The 19,527-nt window shown below is 39.7% G+C and overlaps 1 pseudogene; it reads right to left on the bottom strand.

The window, feature by feature from the left end:
* Positions 1-1,480: 1,480 nt before the first annotated feature.
* LOC110570095 lies at positions 1,481-7,949 on the bottom strand (annotated as a pseudogene).
* Between the last annotated feature and the right edge of the window lie 11,578 nt (positions 7,950-19,527).

Here is a 19,527-nt window from a genome sequence, read left to right as displayed (position 1 = left end):
AATAACGGTTCATGCTTTCTTTTCTCTAAGTCCTTCTTTTTTAATAAAGAAAAGGAAACTTTAGCCAAACAAGTTTTATTGAATGATCTGAATTATAGTATTTCAAAAGCAGCATGGTTCAGTGAACTAAATAGCAATCCTTTTTTGGCTCTGGTTTCCTCAACGACTTGGCTTCTTTCCCCCTCAGTTTTAAGTTATGAATAGCTTTACATAATTGCTGATGCTTAGTCTCTGTGCAATGCTTCGAGAAATCTCTTAAGGTATAAAACCCTCAATTATTCCTCTTTTTATGAGTGAATTGGAAAGGACTTGAGTGCTTTGCTTTAACAGACAGATTTGGAGTCTGGAACTGTTGACTTCTAGCCATTCAGAGAGAAAACATCTGAAAGAGTAATGCAATGAAATTACAAAACAACAGCGTTTGGGGAACTGAGATACTATCTGGACTACCCACGTTGGAAAATTATGTTCACACTTACCCCCTCTTTGCACTCATCCTCCTCTTCTTCTTCACCTCTGTTCTCTTTATTGACTTTATATGATTAAAGAGTCATTTAGTACCTGACTGTACAAAGAAATATGCTGAGTTTGACTTTCTCGATAGCATACACTCAGGAATTCATTTTAATATATGTTGCATTTATTTTACGGATGACTCTTTTTTGTTGTCCTATAGTTACGGTTCTAAACTCTGTCTTGCTCTGCGTTTTTATTTCCTCATTTTGCATTGTGGCAAAAGGAAAACAAAAAGCAATCACTACACCAAGGACACGCTCGCAGTAAAGATGGTTTCCCCCAGGACTGACTGTGAGCTTTCTCCACCCCACTCATAGAGAGGGTTAGAATAAGGAAGTAGCACGAGTCATTACGATTGCCACAGATTCAGGAAAACCCCTGCTCCGTCTTCCTCTCTACTCTGGGTGACAGGAGGTAAAATTTCAGAACATATGTTCAGGAGTTTTCTGTAGGAATGCAGCATTGATTTGATTAAAAACAACATTAGAAAGTACCCGCATAAAAAAATCTTTAAAGAGCAGAAGAATGGGTCTGATCTAAATTTGTTTATAAGCTAGTTGTTTGGAAGTGGGAATGTAGTTGCCATTTCTTACACATCCTCTAAAATTGCTCCTAGATTGGCTCACCCAAGCATATTCCACCCCCACGTGGCTGACATATATGTAGTATTGTTTCTGTGGGGAAGACACATTTGGCTTTCCAGTTTGATTACCAGGGACATGTTCAATGAAATGAAAAGACAGCTTGCAGAATGGGAGGTAATATTTGTAAACCATATAGTTAATTTTATATATGGTGTGAGGTAGGGGGTTCAATTTTATTCTTTTGCATCGGTTGTTCCAACACTATTTGTTGAAAAGATTATTGTTGTTGTTGTGTGTGTGTGTGTTTAAAGTTGGTTCTTCATTTTATTTTTTGTCTAACTAAAGAACAGTTTTTCTTTAGTCCTTAAGGACTTAGCTCCTTACATGGGCTTTGATGGAAGTTGTGGGGTAGCACCCTTGGGTCTAAATCAGAGTGAGGGTGTTTGGTCCTTCCATGCTTCATGAGAGCAATTCCTGACTACCTTGTGTGAATGGCACAGTTCACACAGTGATGTAGATTCATACACAGCTTGGGAAGCATATAGGCATCAAAGACACTTGCTATGGAAATGTCTCTGAAGGCAGTGGCCTCTACTATGTTATGAATAATGAACTTCTTAATGGCCTTACCCTTGGGCACACAACAGGCAGAGTTGGTGCAGCAAACAGGCTGCACTTGGCCAGAGCCCTTTCTGGCATGGCCATTATTCCTTCTTTTCTTGGTTATCTTAGAAGCAAGGACCCAAGAGAGTGAAAAGATTATTGTTTATCCATTGAATTATACCAGTACATAATTGTCTTTATGACTTTATTACTGTAGCTTTGTAATAAATAATTTTGAAACTGGGAAGTCTAAATCCTACAAATTTGGGGTGCCTGGGTGGCTCAGTCAGTTAAGCATCTGACTCTTAATTTTGGTTCAGGCATGATCTCAAGGTTATGAGATGGAGCCCTGTGTTGGGCTCTGCACTGGATCTGGAGTCTGCTTAAGATTCTCTCTCTCCAGTTGTGGAGAAAGGGAAACCCTCTTACACTGTTGGTGGGAATGCAAGTTGGTACAGCCACTTTGGAAAACAGTGTGGAGGTTCCTCAGAAAATTAAAAATAGAGCTACCCTATGATCCAGCAATTGCACTATTGGGTATTTATCCCAAAGACAGAGATGTAGTGAAAAGAAGGGCCATATGCACCCCAATGTTCATAGCAACAATGTCCGCAATAGCCAAACTGGAAAGAGCTGAGATGCCCTTCAACAGATGAATGGATAAAGAAGATGTGGTCCATATATACAATGGAATATTACTCAGCCATCAGAAAGGATGAATACCCATCTTTTACATCAACATGGATGGGACTGGAGGAGTTTATGCTAAGTGAAATAAGCCAAGCAGAGAAAGTCAATTATCATATGGTTTCACTTATTTGTGGAACATAAGGAATAGCATGGAGGACATTAGGAGAAGGAAGGGAAAAATGAAGGGGGGGAAATCGGAGGGAGAGATGAACCATGAGAGACTATGGACTCTGAGAAACAAACTGAGGGTTTTAGAGGGGAGGGGGTAGGGGTAGAGGCTAGCCCGGTGATGGGTATTAAGGAGGCCATGTACTGCATGGAGCACTGGGTGTTATACGCAAACAATGAATTGCGGAACACTACATCAAAAACTAATGATATACTGTATAGTGACTAACATAACACAATAATAAAAAAAAAAAGATTCTCTCTCTCCCTCAACCTCTGTCCCTGCCCCCCCACCTCCCCACCTCCTCTGGCCTGTGCATGCTTCCATTCTCTCAGGGGGAAAAACAAATCCTACAAGTTCCTTAATCTTTTTGAAGATTGCTTTGGATATTGTGTTTCCCTATAAATTTTAAGATCAACCTGTCAAATTCTGCAAAAAAATAACAGCTGGCAATTTGAGGGGGATTGGGTTGAATGAATAGACCAATTTGTGGAATATTGCCGTCTTAACAATAATAGTGCCTTCTGATCCATGAATATGGGATGTTTTTCCATTTATTTAGGTATTCTTTCATTTCTTTCACTGACATTTTGTAGATTTGCAGTATATAAATCTTGTGTTTTAAAAAATTTATTTCTAATTTTTTTCTTTTGTAAATGGAATTATTTTCTTGATTGTGTTTCGAATTATTCTCATACTTTCCTTTAATTCTTTAAACATAGTTTCCTTTAGTTCATCAGGTAATTTAAACTCTGTTTAAGAAGTCCAAAGTCTGGACTTTGTTAGGGATAATTGACTGGTTGTTTTCTTTTGCCTGGGCTATACATTCCTGTTTCTTTGTGTGTCTCATATTTTTCTGCTCTAAACAATATACTGTGGCAACTCTGGAAAACAGATGCTTTCCCCAGGGTTTGTTGTTGCTGTCTTTTGTTTTTGTTGTATTGTTGCTGTTTGTTTATTCATTTGTTTAGTGACTTTCCAGCACTCTTTCTGTAAATCCTGTGTTATTTGTCATATGTGGCCATTGAAGTCTCTGCCTGGTTAGCTTAGTGGTCAGCTAATGATTAGACAGAGATTTCCATAAATGCTTTGAACCAATAACTTTCCCAGTCTTTGTGTGTTGGCCTATATCTTCAGTGATCTTGCTGGCCTTAGCTTGTGCAGAGCCTCAAGGCAAGCTAGAGATGAGAGATTAGGACCTTCTTAAGTCTCTTCTGTGTATGCACACAGCCCTGCACATGTTCTTCTAGATTTCCAAGAAAGCCTGTGAGCTTTTCAAAGTCCCTTACGGACTTTGCCTTCCCCTGTTCTTTTTAGGTGTTTTGATTAGTCCCATTTAGTAACATCATCTCAGGCAGCTGCAATGTTAAAACAATTGTCACTGATTTTTTTTTTTTCTTTCAAATTCCCTAGAATCAGGGATGTTGGTACAGAGCATGTTCTGAGTCAGGTCAAATAAAGACATGTCTTGAGAATGGGGATTTTCAATAAACTTGCCATAAGCTGGTCAAATGTTGACAATTATGGGGATTTTGGGAAGTTCCAAACCCATCCTACCCTCTTCAGTTAGATTGCTGGTTTGCATGGCTATCACAGTTTTTGGTCCTCAAGGCTACCATGAAGCTGCGGAGGGGAAGATGGTTCTTACCAAGATTCAGCCATTTTTCTTGATAAACACAATTTGGAATTTTGTAATTCTTTAGTTAATGTCCAGAATATGGAAAAATTGATTTTGACATTTGCCGGAGTTTTATTGCAGATTTTTGTAAGTCCTTATTCTGCCATTCAAAAAGCACTCTTTCCTTTTCTTTTTTTTAGGAGGTTAAAAGATAATTTTTTTTAAAGGTAAAATCATGATACTCAAATCAATACAAATATTAAATAAGCACATGCCAAAGATTTTATTTAACTCATTTATTTAACTCATTACAAGTTGTTACAAATTCAAGAGGGTATTGAAAGAACACACATGCATACACAGGCAATTGAGAATGCTGTCTAGGTTTATGTATGATGTATATTTTGTTAGTACTGACAGCCCAACAACCAATTGTATTTCGCAGATCCCAATTCACTTGCATTTCTTCAGAAAACAATTATTTGCATTATGATCAGTTTTCTACCACTTTCAGAGCTGTAAAATAGCTGAAAGACAGTGAAAGCAAAGATGCATTAGAAGGGTAGATGGACATACAGTTTGGCTTGGGAAAAAAAAAAAGAAGGGTAGATGGACAGGACACGTGGTCATCTTTTTTGACCCCCATCAAAGTCTTTCACAGTTTTTCCTGATGCAGGAGTGGAGAGCACAGGAATGGCACACAGACATGTGGTCAAGGGGGCTGTTTATGACCCCACCTTTGGGCATAATTTCTTTTATGTGACCCAGACTCTTCATCTGTGAGGCCCAAGTGATCACTAAGACTCCTTCCATTCCAGCAGTGTTCTTAAAGTGTGGATCTTGGGCCGCCAGTGGGGGCATCACCTGAAAACTTGTTAGAAATGCAAATCCTCAGGCTCCATCCCAGTCCAACTGAATCAGAAACTCCAGGGTGGGTGCCCAAGAATCTGTTTTAATAAGCTCTCCAGGTGATTCGGATATAATTACATTTTGAGAACCATTACATCCCAGGTTCATGAGAAGGGTCTTTGATATCAGGGCAATTCACTTATCATAAGAGTATATTTGTTACTTCCTCCTGAAGTTGGGAATCATCCAATTCTACATTTGTGTAAAAGAGAAAGTCAGTTTGGTTGAAGCTTCTTTGCTCTAGGCAAAACTTCAATCTACTATTTATTTCAACATAACCAGTTTAAAGAGATGTCAGAGAAGTATTTCTTGAAGCTTTGGGTTTCACATATTTTATACAGATAGAAGATCTCTCCCAGTTGTTATGGCAGACAGAGAGGAGATGAGTCTTCGCAGATCTTACGCTGGAAAACATTTCCTCTTGCCCTTGCATGCAAAGGCAGTGATCACAAGGCACTGTATGGCATGACTGGAAAACTTCTCTTTAAACTGTGTCTCTGGGTGGGGTACTTCTGCTCTTACTTATGATGAGCCATTCTGTTTCTGTTCGGTACACAGCGGACTAGGCTGTCCTGTTTGCCACTATCATTTCTTTAGAGGGTACAGCTATGCTGTGCCATATGAAAGGGTGGTTTTCAAACATCTTACTTCTATAACATGCCTTCTGTACATTCTCAGCATCATGCTCTTTCCAGTGTTTTCTACACTAGTATTCTCTGTTTAGCTCCGTCTGATTGACTCGTATAAAGGTCATCATAATTTCTGACCTGTTGCCTTGACCATCTTTGAAAACTCTTTCCCTTAAGTATAGGTCACCAGTTACACTGACCAAAGTAGTATCTATGAACTTAAGAACCACTGAGACTTCAGAACTTGTCAATACATCATTATTCACCTTGTAGGCAAGTTTCTCCAGGAAGTATTAATAGTTTAGGAAGAAAGCATTATGTGCGGTCAATTCTCTCTCTTGAAGATTCATAATGTACAATGTGTTAAAGGCTCTGAGAGTCTTACAGTAGAGAAACTTATCTGTGTTTGACTCAACATTTTCCAAACTTCTTTGAGCCTGGAACATTTGTATTACTGGCATATCTAATGCTATCCAGCTTGGGAGGGACAGGTGTAGAAGATTGAGTTGATGTACAAGACCAGATATTTCACAGAGTTCGATTTCATTCATTTATGATCAAATGAGGGAAACCATTTGAGGGCCAATCTTAGATAACAAAGCATCAGTGTAAATGTGAGTTATGTCCTGATGTTAGTAGTTGAATCTACCGTGGCTTTCTTACTCAAAACCTGGGAGCGTTTTAGAAATGCAGAGTCTCAGGCCCTAATCTAGATTTATTTCATCAAAAGCTTCATTTGGGTGAGGTGTGATTCCCATGCATTTTAAAGTCTGAAAAGCACTGATTACAGCATTTTCCCCTGTTATTTCCTTTTCTCACTGCCTACTCCATCCAGAATTCCTTGGGATGCTTCCCTTTCCGGAAAATCTTTGCCATTATTTTTATGCAAACTTTTGTTTCTCTTACCCTTCTCTGAATTCCAATATCCTATGTGGTCTGTTTTATACCAACATTATGGCTGGGTCTGGGAAAATTCTATGAGGATCATAGTAAACTTTTGAAAATTAATAACATTCCCTAAATTGCGTAACACTATTAATTAGTTTTCTAAAGTCGGTCTCTCTAAGTCTTTCTTTAATTGTAGGAAAGGGTGGGGAGTGTATTAATGATCTCCTTCCATTTAAAAAAGTTCCTAAGAGTTAAAAATATAAATTCTGCATATATTAAAAATAACATTCTTTATCACAATAATTTATTTTTGGATGTCTGACTGTCAGAACCATGCAGTGGTAGCCGCAATAAACATTACACAAGGGGCGCCTGGGCGGTTCAGTCAATTAAGTGGCCGACTCTTGATTTCAGCTCAGGTCATGTTCTCAGGATCCTGGGATGAGCCCAGTGTCAGGCTCCCTGCTCAGTGCAGAGTCTGCTTGAGTTTCTTTCTCCCTCTTCTCTGCCCCTCCCGCTCTGGGCACACACACTCTCTCTCTCCCTCAAAAAAAATAAAAAAATAAAAAATAACAATGAGAATCTATAGGTTAAATATCAGTTTTTTTTTTCCACCGAAGGCAGATTAAATAACATATTTGGGCTAGACCTTAGCTAAAATGTCTGAGATTTGACTACATTTTCATTAGACAATGAATGTAGGTTTTGATGACCCCGTCCTCCAAGTATTTCCAGAGGAAGCAGTGAGAGGAAAATTTAAATTCTGACAAAGATTTACTCATTTGTTCTTTTGTGGGGAAGAAGAGCTGTATAGTGAAATCTAAAACATTCAAAACACATAATAGTCCTTGTTCTAAGCAAATACCAGGTCTCTAAGTTTATTAGCCCGTAAGATCACAGAATTCCAAAAATGTTCTGGAAAGTTCTCTTTTCTTCAACCCTTGCACACATATCTATTCATGTCAGTGAATAGAGTAGCCTTAATATTTTAAAACATGTATCATGTAAAAAGGAAGTGAGAATTGCAAATATGGGAAAAGAATGTGATACAAAGAAGTGCATTCCGTGTTTAGCAGAGAAACCATGAAAGCCTCGGAGAACCAGCTAAATGTATGAAGTCACTAACTTAACATTTTAAATTCCCCAGTGCTAATTATTATGGTTTGCAAGAAATCTGAAAGACATTAAGCTTCTAGGAAAAAGTGTTGCAACTCTGGATTTTTGCCTATCCTTTGACCCTAATAAGGCTGTTTTAAAATAAAGTTATTAAGGGAATTAGGTCTGTCTCTAAAATGAGGAATAATAATTTGTTCTTACAAGCCTCTGATATCACATACCTTCATACTTTACAAAAGCTCAAATTCACTGAGGATTAAAATATTAAGAATTTAGTCATGCAGAGAAAACAGGAGTTGTTTCGTCAGTGTCAAAAATGATTGGCTCCAAACTCTAGAATAGTGTTGTCCAATATTGCTTTCTGTAATGATGACAGTGCTCCATATTTACGCGGTCCAAAATGGTAGCCACTAGCCACATGTAGCTCTTGAACACTTGAAACACGGCTAATAGGATGGAGAAGCTGAATATTTATTTTTACTTTGATTTAAATTTAAAGAGCTACAGTGGGGGGCACTTGGGTGGCTCAGTTGGTTAAACTTCAAATATGTTCAGACTCTTAATTTGAGCTCAGGTCATGATCTCAGGGTTGTGAGATCCAGCCCCTCATGGGGCTCTGCAGTCAGCGGGGAGTCTACTTGGATTCTCTCTCCTTCTTCCTCTGCCAGGCCCCCATGCACACACACTCTCTCTCTCTAAAATAAATTAATTAATTAAAAAAAAATAAGTAGCTACAGTGGTCAGTGACTATTGTGTTAGACAATTCAGCTCTAGGAATATTTTCTTTCCATTGTGAATTTAAAATTTACAGCAATATTTTTATTTCTTAATGTTATTTTCTAGGTCACAGATTTAGAAAAAAAACCATTTTGTACCTCAGATGAGAACAAATTTTATAATATTTTGCAATGCCATTGCTTAGAGATATTTTCTTGAAAATAATGACATTAAGTGGTCCACTAGACAATGTTGTCCAAGTGATAGAAATGCTTGACATAAAGTCCAGGATAACCCTCACATCTGTAGTCTATGGGGAGGGCTTGACTGGTATACAAAAAAGGACCAAGGAAAACCTGAGCACAGTGAAGAGAAATCACTGCTGATGCTGTAGGTTTGCCATTTTCTCTTTTCATTTATATTATGTTTTTTTAAAAAAAGATTTATTTATTTATTTTAGAGAGAGTGAGAGTGCGCTCATGTGTGTGCAAGTCCAAGAAGGGGCAGAGGGAGAGAGTCTTCAAGTAGACTCCATGCTGAGGGTGGAGACTGAGGCAGGGCTCAGTCTCATGACCCATGAGATCATGACCTGAGCTAAAACCAAGAGTTGGACAGCTTAACTGCTGAGCCACCCGGGCGCCCCTATTTCTATTAATTCTGAGTGACTTTATCAAGTCCTTTGATTTATCCTTTTCTGACTGGCATTTGAAATTTGAGACTAAGCTAAATAAAGGACCCAATTTTTATTTTATTTATTTATTTATTTATTTTAAAAAGATTTTATTTATTTATCTGACAGAGATAGACACACAGCGAGAGAGGGAACACAAGCAGGGGGAGTGGGAGAGGGAGAAGCAGACTTCCCACCAAGCAGGGAGCCTGATGCGGGGCTCCATCCCAGGACCCTGGGATCATGACCTGAGCCGAAGGCAGACGCTTAACAACTGAGCCACCCAGGTGCCCCAAAGGACCCAATTTTTAGGTGTATACACTGCCTACCTGCCAGCACCACCAGGGAAGATTGGAGATCATGAACTAGCACGAGTGGTCTGCTAAGAAGCCCCCTGTGAGCTCTTTCCTTATTTTAAATGTAATACTAATTGTGTTTCTTAAAACACCATCCTTTCATTGGGCCTTTGTTCAAGATTGGATTATAGACCACATAGGAAAACCAGTTTCATTACTTGATAATTATGCTTTAGACGAAGAATCAATTTCTGAACAGGCTGGACGTATTAGGGACCAAAGTGGAAAACAATCCTCTTTTAAGCCCTCTGTCAGCTCTCCTTTCCTGCATATTTGTCTCACAGATCTTGTTTGCAGGTACTCGAAAGTTCAGCCCACAGGTGTGCCAGTCCCTATAGTGGTTCTTTTGAAGAACCATTTGGCATGTGCTATGTACTAAATGTGCCTTCCCCCAAATTCATATGTTGAAGCCCCAAACCCCAGTGTGATGGTATTAGGAGATAGGACCTTTGGGAGGTGATTACATCATGGGGATGGAGCCCTTATAAGAAGAGACAGGCGAGAACTTGCTTGTGATAACAAACCCAGGAAGAAAGCTCTCATCAGGAGCTGAACTGGCTGGCAACTTGATCTTGGACTTCACAGCCTCCAAAGCTGTGAGAAATCAATGTCTGTTGTTTAAACCACCCAGTCTATGATATTTTTGTTACAGCAGCCTGAGTTAAGACAGCTTGAGAAAAGGAGAGAAGCCCTCCTCCCACTCTCTGTTGGGAGGCAAGACTAACATATAAATGTATACTTAATAATCTTCTTACTCCTATAGAAGTATAGAAGCTGCAGGGAGGTGGTTTAGGTAAGTTTTGAGTCACCCCTTAGAGAATCATGCACAGATGTTCTAATGCTTCCCTTTAGGGCTTGAGTTAGAGTGTACCATGATAACCTCACTGAACTGAGAGAATTAATTGGCATCTGGTGGAAGCAATCTCAAAATTTGGAGGCACAAGATTTATAAAAAGCAAGGGATATAAATACACTAAAAAAGACCTCAGGGATGATGCTCAAAATGGAAAAATACCAATATTCATCTCCTGTTGACCACAAATCACCTCCAAATAGTTGCCATTGTGTATACTAGTATGTGGAAAGACCTTCACCATGTTTTGCATATTACACTTTACCTATAGAATTAAGATGATTTTAAAAAATGGCTAAGCAAAATTGGAATGTGGGAAAGTTTATCTGATAACCTCTGCCCACCTGTTCTTTCCTCTTTTTGGTACTATCCCGACTTTCTTCCCTCTGAAACCCCTACCCCTGCCAAACATAGAAACACAAATACACAGACCAGACACACATTCATAGATCCTACATATGGAAAAACAAGTCCTCAATCTTTATACTTCCTATTTGTTCTCTGGCCTTTTATTTTTTTTAAGATTTATTTATTTGAGAGAGAGAGTGGGTACGCTTGTGTGTGTGTGTGTGTGTGTGTGTGTATGCACTCATGTGCACAGGGTGGAGGGTAGTGGGGGGTCGAGGGGCAGAGGGAGAGAATCTTGCAAGCAGACTCCCTCCTAAGCACAGAGCCCCACAGAGGGCTCAATCCCATGACCCTGAGATCATGACCTGAGCCAAAAATCAAGAGTCCAACACTTAACCGACTGAGCCACCCAGGCATCCCTCTGGCCCTCTTTTTTTTTTAAACATACAATTCATTTAAATCTTCCAGTGCAGTGTCTTATGCTCAGGATCTTTCCTGCTCTCCTAAACCCTGACAAGATTTGTGGTCTTTTGTCCTAGGCCCTTAGGTTTTACTTTTTAGTAAGTAGTCAGAAAAAATAATTCCCACTAGTGTTCTCAGTAAAAGGAAAGACATTAATGTGTGATACCTTTCAGGTATCAGATGTACACTCCTAAACAGTACATGGCCTTTGGAAATTAGCTGGGCTAACCTATAGGAGTGCCTCAAAGGGCTGCAACTGAAGGCAGGATGGGAGCTGGTGAAGAAGATACAGACCTTTTCTGTTCTCTTCAATTCACACCATCTAGACAAGTTTACATAGAATTTTTTCTATGGGGTTATTGAACTCATTGAATTGGTTTTGGGGGTGCAGCCAAAAATGAGACCAAAAAAGCTTTATTTCATCACCTGTGGCGATTCCCCAGATTTTTACATGTTAAAAAAATATGTTTATATTTTTTACAAGTAGAATTATTATTTATTTTTTTTTTTTTAAAGATTTTATTTATTTCAGAAAGAGAGCACATGAGAGGGGGGAGGGGCAGAGGAAGAAGCAGACTCCCTGCCGAGCAGGGAGCCCGATGCGGGACTCGATCCTGGGACTCCAGGATCATGACCTGAGCTGAAGGCAGTCGCTTAACCAACTGAGCCACCCAGGCGCCCTACAAGTAGAATTATTAATCAGTAAGTTCTAAGTGGCTTTAAAAAGCATGACTAGAATTTCATGGAGACAAAGACTTCATTTGACACAGGTTTAACAGTAAAGCTTTTAATTGTTTCCTTCAATAGTCTTTAAATTGCAAGTCCTTGAAGTGAACTATGGGAACTCTGTAACGTTCCCTGTCTCCGGGCCTGGTGTGTGCATTATCTCCACAAAGATTGTTACAGCAGAAATGCAAAAAGGAAAGCCAAATGTTGGCTTTGGACAGCCAGCACAGGCTCTTAAGTCCTCCGGTTTCCTTTTAGCCCTTTCCATTGACTAGCTGCTACTCGTTCTTTGTCACTTGGCTGCAGTCTGATGTCTCCAGAATGCCTTCTCCAGTTTCCGGTAAGTTCTCCTATTTTGGCTTCATAGCGTCAGAGCACACTTTTATCTCTGTATTGAACACACCTTGAAATTACTCATGTTACCCCTTGCTTGGCAGGAGTCTTGTCTTATTCATCTTTGTACTTCCCCCCTTCTCGCCCCCTCCTAGCTTCTACTTTGGTGTCTACCAAATAGTAGGTTGCTCAGTAAATGTTTATTAGATAGAGGGAACTAGGTAGGATTGGGATGTATTCTGAATCACATTTTGCAGTAACAGAACTAAGACTAACCCGGAGTTGGCAAACTCTTGGTAGATGGCCAGATAGTAAATATTTTACACTTTGCACTCCATCCAGTCTCTTTCACAACTTCTCAAGTCTGCCATTATAGCAGGAAAGTTGATAATACATAAATGATTGGGTGTGGCTGTGTTCCAATGCAACTTTATTTACAAAAACAAGTGGCACACAGATTTGGCCTCAGGGATCTAGTTTGCCAGCTCTCGTACTCAACTAAGAATGGTTTACTGATCTCACTTAATTCTGCACTTAGAGTTTATTTGTGCATGGCTATTTTTCCCCAGAACTCAAAGTATTTTTACATATTTGAATGAGAGTATATTATGGTGGAATAATAGTCTTCTCAGTAGTTTGCTAGTGGCCTAAGGATTTAACGTCCAAGCAGACGTATAATTTAAAACCAAGAGGAAGCTTCCTCACTAAGAGAAAGCAATTTAAATCCCACTGGGTTTAATGTACTTGTGAGTGGGAAGAAACAATTAATATTGGCTGTTCAAGCAAAGAGTACATTTTTAAGAACAATCTGTTCCCCTAGTGTCTCCCAGGTCATCAAGACAATGGACTTTTTAATGGGCAGGAATTACGTACTTAATAAAATTGTAATACTCACTCTGCTTGTCAGAGGAAGCTCATTATTCACAGATTATGTTTCTCTGTGTCCTCCTGTTCTCCCACTGTTTCTTGACATTAATGATGTTCTCTGGTAGGTCTGTCTCTCACAGGGCTCCACGTGGTCCAAGCTGGATCTTGGCTTATATGGCTCTCTGTCAAGATTAAGGCGTGGGGGTGGCAGGAGAACAGACTCCAAGATCTCTAGGATCCCATTCAGTTCTCAAATGTATAAACTTCTTTCTCCTCTCTAAAGCCTCTTTTCCATCCCAAACCAGCTCTGGCCTTGGCACATATCCTACATTTAAATTAGCTGTGCCTCCTCTGAACTCCAATTGCCTCTTTAGGCTATAGCACATATGGCAGAGTTAGCTTGAATATTAATCTGATTTCTGTGTATTTCCCCTTCTTTCTGTGTTTTACCTTCACTTGAACTCCGGGGAATCCCCAGACTTTAATCAAACACCAATGCAAGCATTTTCAGATGCTTACTTATAAACACTTCATAAGTTTGGGGCTGAGGCTGTGAGAAGGGCAGAGGAAGGGCAACGGGGCTGTGAAAGGAAGGTGTGGAGGGACAGACTTGCCCGAATGGAGCCAGGGAAGTGAAGGAAGGACCAGGATGTAGAGGGAGTCAGCACCATAATTAGCTTGAGATCCATTTGCCCTCAGGAACCACTTGCTCTCAGGAACAAATGGTTACTGCCCATGGAAAACCCACCATCTAAAGGTACTGGGCCTTTATTTGTGCCCTGGACAAAGGTGGAGTACTTGCAGGGGAGAGAAAATATTTTTTCCTACTACTCTCCTAGGTTCTCTGGCTGAGGCCCTATAAATTGGGTAGATGAAAGACACATTAATAAGAGAAAAATAGCTTGTGGGCAGCCCTTGGTCCTGGTGGCAGTGGAGGTTGCAGGTCTTCTGGGGTAGGTTTCCCCCATCACTCCCCCATGGAGGAGGTGGAGAGCATAGCTGTGGCCCTGGATGCTCTCACCTCTTACTGCACAGGGACAAAGGCACTAGCCACCCAAGCTCAAGAGGGGGCAGCCCGTGTGGCCCGTATGGGCCTGTGAGTGGAAGTGACCAGGGCCATATAGCAGAGGGGCAGCTGCATGATTGGCCTCCAACTGGGGCCAGAGCTACTCTGCCAGGGTTTAAAATTTTAAATGAGAATACAGAGCATTATTCATGAGGAAATGAGAGTGAATAAGTCATCTCTAACCTCTTCCAGGCTTTTTTCATAAGAGAGACCATATTAAACTTATATATTCAAAGACTGACTAATCCTGCCTCCAGCACTAGCGGGTTCTCTGTTTTGTGATCCACAAGAACTTCTTCAGTAACAAATGAAATGGTCCAGGGGCATGGAAAATATGACTTTTACATTAGTCTGGGATTGGCTGTGAGCTCCAGCATTTTCAATGAAGGGAGTTTCAGTTTGGGAAAAAAAAAAAAAAAAAAAAAAGGTCTTTTGTGCTTTGCCAGGAAAGGCTCCATGAGACCAGATCAAGGTGGCCATGCATACTGTAACGGTTGGTTGTGGTGGGCTGGATTGCTATCAAGTATGTATACAGAACATTTGAAGAAAATATTATAGTTGTATATTAAATATTTGCACACACTAGTACAGCCTCATATTAGCACATTTTAAAACTTTAAATAAATCCTTGTTTTTTTTTTTTTTTTTTTTTTTTTGAGAGAGAGGGAGAGCATGGGGGGGTGGGTTGCAGAGGGAGAGAGAGAATCTTAGGTAGGCTCCAGGTCCAGCACGGAGCTGGAAGTGAGGTTCTATCTCACCACCCTGAGATCATGACCTGAGCCAAAATCAAGAGTCTGACACTTAACCAACTGAGCCACCCAGGTGCCCCTATAAATCCTTGTTTTTTTAATGAACAAAACACAAAATATGTAAAATTTAAGCCAGTAAAAGTCATCTAGCAGTTGAATAGTTTATTTAATTCAAATGAGAAGACTTTCTTTTACCTCTCTGATTAAAACATGTCTGATATAAAAAAAAGAAAAACAAACAGAAGTTTATTAACATGTGCATCATGCTTACATATGGGAGCACTCAGAGGTGAGTAACTCAAAGATTTGGTTAGAACTTGGGCTTATATAGCCTCTTAGCAAAGGAACAATATATTTTTAGAAAAGTGACAAGACAAAGAAAAAGGACTTTTGAATTTTCATGGCAGCAAATTGTGGGAATGCAGATTAATGGGAAACTAATGGTAGGTAACGCTAGTTCTATCAAGGTTCATGATGTAGTTTCCTCTGGTGCCATCTCCAGGCTGATAAGGGTCTAAAGTCGTCTCTGTGATTAAATCTTAACTTTTTGTTCTCTTGGAGGAGGCAGGTCCTTTGTAAGTTTATGTCCTTCTTTTAGGCAAATAGGAGAGGGCAGAGAGCTTTTCTTACATCTACTTCCTCTCATTTGCCTTTAACTCAAAATAATCTTTATGCCAGAGTGACGTATTTGGTGGTAGCATATTCTGCCACCATACAGTCAACTTGTCAAAACAGGAAGTGGGAAAGAAAACCATGGTGTCCTAGCCTAGATGGATCAGAATAGTTGGGAATTTCCCTGTAAGATGGAACAAATGTGGACCCACTACCATCATTACGCATTCTGCTTGGCTGCTAACATTTGTTATTTCTTGTGAATTAGTCTTGTTTTTAATTACTTTTCTATTAAAAATTTCTTCATCTCAAAGTGGGTAGAATAAGACCAACCTTGCAGAGTTATTGTAGGGATAAGTGAATGTGTGTAAGGCTTGTGAAATTATTCTGTTATACCAAAATAAGGAATTTCTATTAAATCAAAAGCTCTCTAAGGATCAAGTTTTATTCTTCTCTTATACCACATGATGACTCATGTCAGAATATCATCAAGATATCAAGTTTATGGAAAGTGATTCCTGAATTTTCATCATATTGGTATTATATTCATGAGTCATTGAGGTTACAAAATTCTTCCTGCATTGAATGTTCTCACTCTTCCTTCAGGCTTCAATTCAAATGTCCCTTTCTCTGTAATCCCTTTGTCAACACTCCTCTGCCCCAGCCTCCCCCGTTCTGTTCATTCCTCTCTTATATACATCACATTGTGTAATTATCTATTTACATGTCTGGTTCTCCTGCTAGTTTATGAGCACTTGGAGGAGAGAAAAACAGAGCCCATGTTTTGTTCACCTTTGTATCCCCAATATTTGCATCATCTGACAGCAAATATGCTCCATGCAGTCCTGTAGCTTCTGGAACTCTGCTGATGTTTGTAGGGCAATCAAAATTTAGAACTCTGATCAGAGCAGTTGAATGTTCCTTAGCCTATAAATGCAACTTGGAATTAAAGACATCTGGTCTACTGTAAAAAAAAAACCTCAAGTGGTCTCCATTTTCCATTCTTGTCTCCTTTCACTCATTTTCCAAGTACTGCCAAAGAGAAATCTTCAAACAAATCTATTCATCACTTTCTTGATTAAAACTCTTTAATGTCTTCTCCTTGCTGAGGGATAAAGTTAAACTTTTTAGGATGACACAGGACCCTACATAACTTGATCCTGTCTACCTTCCAGGACTTATCTCTCTCTCTCTTTTTTAAAGATTCACTTATTTGAGAGAGAGACAGGGACAGAGACAGAGAGATAGCAGGGTGGAGGGGCAGAGGGAGAGAGAATTTTAAGCAGTCTCTGTGCTGAGCACAGAGCCTGATGCAGGGCTCCATCTCACAACCCTGAGATCATGACCTGAGCTGAAAAGTGTCCAATGCCTAACCGACTGTGCCACCCAGGCATCCCAGGACTTATCTCTTGATGTCTCCTCTCCATTCTCTCCCCATATTTCCCCACGCCTTTGCCCCCCACCCCACCTGCCACTGTAGAGATTCTGAGCTCCAAGTAATATGTAAGTGGACCATGCTGCATTAACCTCTGTTCTTTGTCTTTTTTTCATCATCATCTTGTTCTTTCACTGTTGTTTCTATTCCCACTTTTATCTCCTTGATTATTTAAACTTCACTTATTTTATAGTCTTGTTCATATCTATTATATCTAGTTTTTGTAATGTGAATTTTCCATTTGTAATGTTTACGGACTCTCTCTCACGATGGTGGATTGTTTCCAAGAGTCTGTGTGTGTGTGTGTGTGTGTGTGTGTGATTTTTTAATTTATTTCATTGTGAGATCATCTTCAGTAGGGGTTGATTTTTCCCCCATGGGAGTAGTGCCCTCCGTGGTGGAAATACCAGTTTTGCCAGTTATCTAGTGGTTTCATGGGTCTCAGACCAGCTTTATATTAATGTCTTAGCATGGGATTTTGATGGGGAAAATATAAATTGGACCCTTATATGCAAATGTGCCTTAGGTGTGGGGTTTTCAATTTTTCCCCACCCTGAGTTCCAGGCAGATGGCAAGTTTTCTTGCTACTTCTCCAGGCTGGTGGGGAGAATTTTCTTAGTTCCCTTTTCCTAGATGGGCCCAGCTAAGTGCAGGGATCTCAGTTCCAGCTCTCTACCTCACATGGGCTGTATTCTTCTCTTTTTCCTGCTGGATAGTAACACTCAGGCTTCTCTCTAAGGAGGGCTAACAACCCCTGAGAAGTTGCTATATCAGTTTCATTTACTACTCTGCATTTGGTTGTCCCCTTCATTTCTTGAAACTATGGGCTGTTTTCCTTTTTTCAAGCTTGGCTATCGTTTCTTATGCTATTTTATCTAGCATGTGGAAAAATCTGTGTCAGTTTTTTCCACTAGGTTGCTGGAAGGGCTCTGTTTACCCACTGAGGTTGTCCTCACGTCCTTCTTTACGTGTAATATTCTGCCCTCTAACTCAGACCCAGATGAACTTTGCTCTTCTTTCAGTACCCAGCTCAGGCACCTCTTCCTCAATGGAGATTTTCCTAACCCTTCTTTCCCCAGGGTGAAGTTTGTCTTTCCCTCACGCACACCTCCACTGTGCTCTTCATTCTTCTACCATAGACCTGAGACATTAATGTGCTTGGTAACATATATGACTCTCTCTTCTTCTCTGATGGTTGTATTTTATTTATCTTTGTGTCCTCAGAGTCTTGCACTATACAAGGTCCATAATACGTGTTCAATACATGCCAGATGAATAGATGAATAAATGAATGGATACATAAAGTGAGTGGGTAAGGAATAACAAAATTTAATAGTGTGTCTATCTTTGCCTCTATGTCAGGTTTCTATAGTAGCCTATTTCTGTAAAGACATTAAGAAAATCAAATTTAAACAAAGCAATTTTATCCTGATAAGAAGTAAAATGTCAGATGTGCAATAAGACTAATAGCAGCAATCACAGTTAGTGCTCACCATATGCCAGGAGCATTAAATTCACACATCTAATTTTTACAACAATTTTTTGAGGCAGATACTTTTACAGATCGGAAACTGAGTCACTGAAAGGTTAACTTGACCCAGCTCATAAATAACTTGGCCAAGCTCATAAATGGCAGTCCTGGGATTTGCACTCAGGTATTCTGGCTCCAGAGGCCATGCTTGTAACTATAATATTAGACAGACTGTTAATACCAATGAAAGAGACATGTTGAAGTTTCTGGATCCAAGTTTTTTTAAAGCAATTATTTTTAAGTCCAAAGTAAATAGTTGTTTTCTAATGACAGCTCAGGATCTTAAAACCATACTACTTGGGAAGTTTACAACCTCACCCAGTAAATTATCTCTATATTTAACTGATCAGTCTAAAAATCCTTCTAGAATTGAATTTAGATCTCAGACGTTGCTGTTTAAACACCTGCCTTCCTTACTTATAGGCGAGAGAAAAAAAAAAACAAAACCAAATATAGCAACCTTCTCCTTGTGTTCCTGGAATGAAAGTTGAGGCTTGATGAAAAATTATTTAGTAGTACAAACTTTTTTTTTTTTTAATCTAGAAAGCACTTAAATATTTTGGATATACTGATACAAATACACCATGGCCCTTACTCACTCTTGTCTTTACCACTGACCACAATGTCAGAATCAAGACATCCTGCAGCAGAACAATGTGCCTCACTGGCCCAGCCATTCCGACTCCCACATTGGCTTTGAGTGGTTGCCACCATGTTTATCCTTGTGGCTGCTGACCGCAGTGATTCCTGCATTGCTAATATGATCTCATTCTCTTATCTAAACTCCTTTAATGGAAATCCATGGAGAAACGATGACTTCCTCACTGGCTATAAGCAAAATGGGAATAAATTTTTAGAGTGGCAGAAGTTTCTTAGGGTTATGAAAGAATACGCTAAAGAGAGATAAGCAACTTGAGCGGTTACTAAAAATACCCAGCATGCATGGGACTGAGATATGTGAGGTTATGTGCAGCTGAACAAACAAAATGATATTTCTGTAGGGACCCTAAGTGTTTGGTGCTTTGCTTCTGATGACGCACCTTACTATTTAAGGAGTGCAGGAGAATTATCCTATCTGAA

Source organism: Neomonachus schauinslandi, chromosome 1 (genome assembly GCF_002201575.2).
Source record: "Neomonachus schauinslandi chromosome 1, ASM220157v2, whole genome shotgun sequence".
Classification (NCBI taxonomy): domain Eukaryota; kingdom Metazoa; phylum Chordata; class Mammalia; order Carnivora; family Phocidae; genus Neomonachus; species Neomonachus schauinslandi.
This window is presented reverse-complemented; position numbering and strand designations above follow the sequence as displayed.